Genomic DNA, 7848 nt, shown 5'->3' with positions numbered 1-7848 from the left:
GTGGAGCAACAGGGTCGCAGGTGGGGTCTGTAATGGCTTAGTGATTATAACAGTGAAAGTGTTAGACTCAGTTTTGAGATATATTATTGTTTGAGGCACATTGTGATATAATAGTAGGCTAATGCTGTATAGTAATACTCAGCAAATAAAGTTAGCATAGCCATATATTTTCTCTCTATATGGCATGCATCAATTTATTATTTTATCAGGTGAATGAAGCAATGCACCCAGGTACGAGCAGCAGCACAGACACAGGAGTGGCAGGCAGAGCACGTGAGCGTGCATGTGCTCATGCTTGTAGCGCCAGGGGTATTGGTAGCTTACAGTAAGGCTGGGATAGGTTATAATTCAGGTTATTAGTAATTCTACAGCAGGGATGTCAAACCAGCTTCCAGGAGGGACACTTTATCATAGTGTTTTAAATGTATACCAGCCAACTTCATGTCAATCAAACTGTCCTCGATTCATGTCCAGCATTCATTTCAAGCCACCAGAAGTTACCATTTAATAGCTGTCTACTAAAAAATTTCTTCCTGGGGGGGCATGCCCCCGAACCCCACTAGCGACCGTGACTCCGCCCCCCTACAAAATTGTGTCCCCACCAATGTTCAAACCAAACATACGCCCTTGACCTCCGGAATGAAGCAACCGGAGGTGGATGGAAAGACTCAATATTGCAGCTACCGGGGCATGCAAGACTCCATATCGTAGATACCGGGCATGCAATTATATATATATATATATATATATATATATATATATATATATATTAATGTTATTTTTTTTTAAATTTTTTTTTTGGATGTTTGGAGTTTTACTCGCGCATAGTTTTGTATGTTATTTCCGAATTTCTCCTTAGACATGTCTGAAGGGGACACTGTATTACTTAAAACGTGAATTAACGTATTAAAACGTGTTAACTGTGAGCAGTTACCTTGGGATTACACACCAGGTTCAGACGCATTGATTGGACTAATGTATCCGCAGGCGACCTAAGACTCACCGTTTCCACGGTGTCAGTAGTGCTCAACAGAAAATAATGCATACAGAAAAATATTGTATACTGGCCATGGGCTTTGGTTAGCATACAGTGTCCCCTTCAGACACTAAACAGTGGCCTACAGTTTTATGTTTGTCTGAAAAAAACAACTACAATTGGTATTTTTAATAATCATTAACATGTTCATTATTTCAATATACAAACATGCAGTATTTTGCAATTATTTAAATCCAATCTTCTCCACTGCAGTTAAACTATGTTTTTCCTATGCACTTGACAGTGGTGGTGGGTGTTTTTGCCAAAAACTGCTTTAAGTGTGTGATGCAGTCTTGTAAGATTTATTGACATTATGTTGATAATCAGAACAACAGGGTTCACCAACCTCGACTAGGTCAGGGTTAACACAGTTGAGCTCAGATGAAACAGCCCATTTGCAATGTACAGTACTGGGTGGCTATTGGTCATTCAGCAGTGTGATGCAAATACCTGCAGTTACCACAAAGTGCTGACCTGAGCACACTTGCTCATTTGCTATTCTAGTTTTCTCCCTGGGATGCTCGTACTTAAATATTTAATATAAATGGACTTTAGTTGGTGTCTATAGAGTTAACACAAACAGTTTTACAATTTCTGAAAATGAAATTAAGAAGTTGTGAGCGATGGGGATATAAATAGGCCCAATTAATCCCACACCTGCCGCACACCTTCTGTGAATGATGCAATTGTCAGCAAATGATTTACTGACCATCCCAATATAATTTAGGAGCAAAAGAAACATCTGTAATTGGCGTAATTACAGGGATTAATTATAGCATTGTTTCTTTACCGAATATCTCAATCGTCCTGCCTGGGGACAGACGTGAAGTTATGTATATATACATTTAGTGTGCCCAATTATTTTACCCCCGATTTTCTCCCCAATTTGGAATGTCCAATTATTTTTTCTCCTCATCGCAGCAATTCCTTACACAGCTCAGGAGATCCAAAGGTTTAGTGGGCGTCCTCCGATCCCACAACCAAACTATTATCCTCTTTTACACCCAGGAACTCGAGAGCGGATGTCAGCGAGCTACTGACCTCTGGAGGACAAAGGCCAGCCCTGCAGGTGTCCGCTTTTGAGCTCACAGGGCGCCTGGCCAGCAGGGTTCACTGTAGCGCAATGAGGAGAAACAGTCCCTTTTGTTTTTGCTTCCCTAACCCACGGGAGTGCCAGAGCCAATGTTACGCTCCCTTTGGAATTCACAGCGAAGACCGACAACTTTGCACAGCCAGGACGCGAACCTGTGCTGTATGACCACACAACCACGCTTTTACCAGGTGAGCCACTCGAGGACCCCCTGATAGTGTTTTTGAGGTTAAGATTCATTTAAAAGTTATAACTAGCTCTTTATTTTATATATATATATATATATATATATATATATATATATATATATATATATATATATATATATATATATATATATATATAGCACCAGGATGACTGAACAAAAGGAAAAGTGAAACGAAGAAACTGTAAAAAATGACGACTGGACACCAACCACTAAAAGCTGGTAATTTTAAACTTTAAAGAGATAGTTTATACCCTCTAAGCGGGCAATTTCTAATCTCTTTATTCATGCCACTGTCTGGTGCTCCAAGGGAGACTACAGTTGGATTTTTATACCAGCTCTGTTATCCCCAGCTGGGGATGAAATCCATTGCGAAGGGGATGAAGTGGAGGTGGCTGTACACACACACACACAATTTGTTACAAACTGTTTATCCAATTGACAGGAAACTTAGCATCAACATTATAGAGTATACATTAATGATAATATACAAGATTGTGAATGTCACACAGTTTTACATACATCTGGATAATCCCTCATCAGACTGTGATTAAACATTTCATTGCTAATTCTTATTCTATCCTGTACATACTGTTGATATGTCATGTTCATCGTTTAGAGTTTACGTGGCAGGAGATGTATATGTATACATAAGCATAGGCAAATTGTAAGCATGGCAAATTCTTTGTTGAGATTTAGTAATGTCTTTCTCAAAGAGACCCAAGTGTAAATGTTTGTCGTAATCACCATGGATAATAGCATTTACATAATGTCCCGTGACAAGAAATTACATCTAAAATACAAATGTATTTTTTTCAGATTTGTAAAAAAAGACCTGCTTCTCCTGGTGTTGTATCCTTGCTGGACGGAGATGGTGAAGATGCTGGAGGCGGCTAAGCCAGCACAGTATGGGGCAGATTTGACAAGGGACAAGAAAAGGTAATTAGAATTACAACGTGATGTTTAGGAACCCGCATTAGAGAGACAGATAGATTCAAATTATTATTTTTTTCTGTCCCCTTACATTTGTATGCTGTTTGAAATCATATTTTTGTAATAATCTGTGTTCAGGATATGCCATAGACCTAGGTTAGATGAGCCAAAATGTCTTTATATCAGTAGTAACTGTGTATAGCCAGGTATACAATCGGAAACTTAATTCACTTTTGAGTTATTGTCTATGTTTGGTACACAGCTTATCTTCCTGATTTTATTTTTATTTTTTTTAACTTAGGTTCCATTACCAGTGCTGTCCCATAAAAATGAACCATTTTCCTGCCACATTGTTTCACCCTCTGGACATATCAATGATTCAGATCTTTTACACATATCCATCTTATATGGATGTTTTGTGTTTTGTTTATAAAAAATGTGTAAATGTGTAAAGGACTAGGGGTTGTGGTGTTTGTCTGAAGTAAGAGAGTGGTGGTGTAACATCAAATCATTTGCAGCACGAATAAGTCACAGTCACTGGCCATGTCATGCACACTTATTTCTAACTCATTGGTTGATCGAAAATAAGTTTAACATGCAATGGAGTAGTTCATTGGTTTTATACGCTCCCTTTAAAGATGTAATAAACAATCTCATCCAGTGGGATCTCTTTTCAGAGTGTGCAGTAGCAGAAGGGGATTGTGGGAATGTGTGGAGCTAAGGAAGGTAGAAGGAGATGCGCAGTAGAAACCCTGGGATATGTTTACACAATGAACTAATTTGTGGATGAATATCGTTGGTGTTAATTAAAGTTAATAAGACAAAATATTTTAGTGTAAAATTATACTTGATGGTGGGGTACTGCCTTTTTTAATTTTTACAGAGATGTCATTTTTTAAATCTTATTGCTATCTTACCAGAAGGCCACCTCCCCTCCAGACATTCCGATCAGAGAAAAGAGACAATTCGAAGCCAACCCAAAGAGACGTCCAAGACCTTGTCTGGGCTGCCTATCTGTAATATCAGCTAAAAAGGAGGCTCCTGTAACAGTAAGTTATCTTTCCTGTAGCCATTCCCTAGACTGCAGTGTTATGTGGCACTTCATTACCAAATCAATCAGAAAACATGTCACCTTCAGTTAGTCCATTTTTTTAATTTGTTTTTTAAAAATCAATTAAAAGATATTTAAACTTGTCAGTTTTTGTCTACATTGCACTATTTTGGAACTCTTAATACAATTATTGATAATAGAAACAACTTTGCAAATGCCATTACTATTTTTCAGATTCCTAGGATGAAACCGTTGGCCATAGCAACAGGAAAAACTGATTTAGCACACTTTGAAAAACAATATTGAAAATATTAAAACAATCAGCTCTATCACAATGACCTCAGTGAAACCCAGCGTGGTTGCGGGATGATACAAAATCCATTGTAATGAACAATAAGTGAAATGCCGGGGGTCCCGAGTGGCGCATCCAGTAAAGGCACTCCACGTGCAGTGCAGGATGTGCCCTATAGTCTGGACATCGCGAGTTCGAGTCCAGGCTATTCCTTTGCCGACCGAGGATGGGAGCTCCCAGGGGGCGGCGCTCAATTGGCCCACGCTTCGGAGGACAGCGTGTGTTTGTCTTCGCCCTCCAGAGTCAGCCCTGGGGTGGTAGCGGTGAGCTGAGCATAATAAAATAATTGGCCATTCCAAATTGGGGAGAAAATAATAAAAAATAATTGGCAACGACTAAATTTATAAAAAAAAAAATGGTGAAATGCTTCAGTTTTTACAAGCTTGATTAATATGCCCCTATTTACCAGATAGAGGGGTCTACTATTCAATGGTTCTATAGAATGTTGACACACGCTGATGAAAAAATAGCACCATCTAGATTTCTTCCTTATCAAGCAACTAAATCAGACACCATATATCTTGTGATCGTAGCAGATTTTGCCCATTTTGAGGATAAGTGATACCAAACATTAAACAAACTACATGGGAAGTTTTATTAAAAGGATTCTCACCTTTCCCCAGCATACAGCTGATCCTGTCCTAATGTGAAGGTGGATCCAACAAGTGACGTCGTGATCCTGCCAGTCGAAGTGCAGAAAAATCACAGTCAAATGCATGTTGGCCTGATAACCAAATATTGTTCTTTTTTTTTTTTTTTTTTTAAATCCTGCGCTAGTAAATCATGTATCTGTGTCAGGATAGCATATACAGCATGCTCATGCCTAAGTAAACAAACATTTTAAGAACATAAGAAAGTTTACAAACGAGAGGAGGCCATTCGGCCCATCTTGCTCTTTTGGTTGTTAGTAGCTTATTGATCCCAGAATCTCATCAAGCAGCTTCTTGAAGGATCCCAGGGTGTCGGCTTCAACAACATTACTGGGGAGCGGGTTCCAGACCCTCACAATTCTCTGTGTAGAAAAGTGCCTCCTATTTTCTGTTCTGAATGCCCCTTTATCTAATCTCCATTTGTGACTCCTGGTCCTTGTCGAAAAAGTCCCCTGGGTCGACATTGTCAATACCTTTTAGCATTTTGAATGCTTGAATCAGATCACCGCGTAGTCTTCTTTGTTCGAGACTGAATAGATTCAATTCTTTTAGCCTGTCTGCATATGACATGCCTTTTAAACCCGGGATAATTCTGGTCGCTCTTCTTTGCACTCTTTCTTGAGCAGCAATATCCTTTTTGTAACGAGGTGACCAGAACTGAACACAATATTCTAGATGAGGTCTTACTAATGCATTGTAAAGTTTTAACATTACTTCCCTTGATTTAAATTCAACACTTATCACAATATATCCGAGCATCTTGTTGGCCTTTTTTTATAGCTTCCCCACATTGTCTACATGAAGACATTTTAATAAAGAACAAAAATAAAAAACACTTTGTTCTTGAGTTTATTTTGGTATCTTTTGAAATTGGTATTCTTCTTGTGTGTGTTTGTGTATATGCATGTGTGTGAAGGATGTGGGTTGGTGGGAGGGTGTTCATTTTAATGGATTTATGTCTTTTTAAGACAGAATGCTTTTGACAGCTGTTTTGTTGTGTTCACAAAGCTTTAACACTTGAGTAAGTCCTTGAGAATTTCATGCAATCTTTTAAAGGTTTTCTGACCTGTAAATTAGTTCTACAACCACACAATGTCAGTGGAGTACACCTAATATGTGTAATTAACAATAATTAAACATTACCAATTTTGACATGATGAATTAACACACAGAAAAGGCTAATGACTAATCAAGCTTTAAATCCAATTTCTTAAAGGCTTAAAAAAATTAGAGTGGTTATCTTCTTTCTTGGATTTGGGATTTCTATTATAATATTTTTATTTAAGTATTTCTTCAAGATATAGGCAGTGCCATTTACAGTGTGGCCCTGAATCTTGGATTACTAGCCTCCTTGAGGATCTTTAAAATACATATTCCTGCTCGAGCAATATTTTTAAAAAATATATCTCTGGTTGCAATTTGGTTTTTAACATCAGGGAAATGATTCATCTATATGCTAAGGGTTGCAACTTTAAGATCTCTTTTTTCAGTAATTTCAAATGTCTGTCTACTAAAGCCTTTCTATAATGTTCTAAAGATAAATGGCAGATTATGAAAAATATATTGTCGTCACAGTGCATGACTGCAAATGGGTACTGATGTACATTTTGTAATCTGGCACAGTCATGTTTTTTTTCTTTTTCTAAAACCAAAAGCCTTGATTGCCTCAATTTCTATAGCTATAATTACTCAGTAGCCAATAGTTAATGTGTTAATAACTTATTTATTCTTTAGATCAGTTTATGGGGAATTTGTATTTGGTCATGTGGACATCTGGAGGTTATAGGACGGACTGACTTATCATTATATATATATATATACACACACACAGTGACACTCAAAAGTATTCACCCCCCTTGGACTTTTCCACATTTTATTGTGTTACAAATGGAATCAAAATGGATTTAATTAGGAGTTTTTGCTACTGATCAACACAAAAAAGAAAAATAAAATCTACAAATTGTTCTAAATTAATTACAAATATAAAACTGAAAATAATTGATTGCATAAGTATTCACTCCCTTTGCTATGACACACCTAAATAAGCTCTGGTGCAACCAATTGTCTTTAGAAGTCACATAATTAGTTGAATGGTGTCCACCTGTGTGCAATTAAGGTGTTTCACATGATTTCAGGTTAAATACACCTGTCTCTGGGAGGTCCCACAGTTGGTTAGTACATTTCCTAACAAAAACTACATCATGAAGATGAAGGAACATTCAAAGCAAATCCGGAATAAGGTTCTTCAAAAGCACCAATCGGGTAAGATATAAGAACATTTCCAAGGCATTGAATATCCCCCGGAGCACAGTAAAGTCCATTATTAAGAAATGGAGAGAATATGGCACAACTGTGAATCTGTCTAGAAAAGGCTGTCCTCAAAAACTGAGTATCCGGGCGAGAAGGGCACTAGCCAGGGAGGCCACCAAGAGGCCTATGGCAACTCTAAAGGAGTTACAGTCTTCCACGGCTGAGCTGGGAGACACTGTGCATACGGCAACAATAGCCCGGGTGCTTTACAAAACTGGCCT

At 38.0% G+C, this 7848-nt stretch overlaps 1 long non-coding RNA gene across 2 annotated transcripts; it reads left to right on the top strand.

Annotated features, from left to right (window-relative positions):
- Positions 1-2300: 2300 nt before the first annotated feature.
- Positions 2301-5413, top strand: LOC131732672 (uncharacterized). 2 transcript variants are annotated; one of them, XR_009325695.1, is made up of 4 exons: positions 2301-2317; positions 3151-3270; positions 4185-4313; positions 5291-5413. It is a non-coding gene; the product is annotated as an uncharacterized LOC131732672 (long non-coding RNA). The 2 variants fall into 2 exon arrangements; XR_009325701.1 differs by lacking the exon at positions 5291-5413 and adding an exon at positions 4550-4568.
- Positions 5414-7848: the final 2435 nt, after the last annotated feature.

This window comes from Acipenser ruthenus, chromosome 3 (assembly GCF_902713425.1).
Source record: "Acipenser ruthenus chromosome 3, fAciRut3.2 maternal haplotype, whole genome shotgun sequence".
Taxonomy (NCBI): Eukaryota; Metazoa; Chordata; class Actinopteri; order Acipenseriformes; family Acipenseridae; genus Acipenser; species Acipenser ruthenus.
Note: the sequence above shows the minus strand (reverse complement) of the source record. Positions and strands in the feature narration are given on the sequence as shown.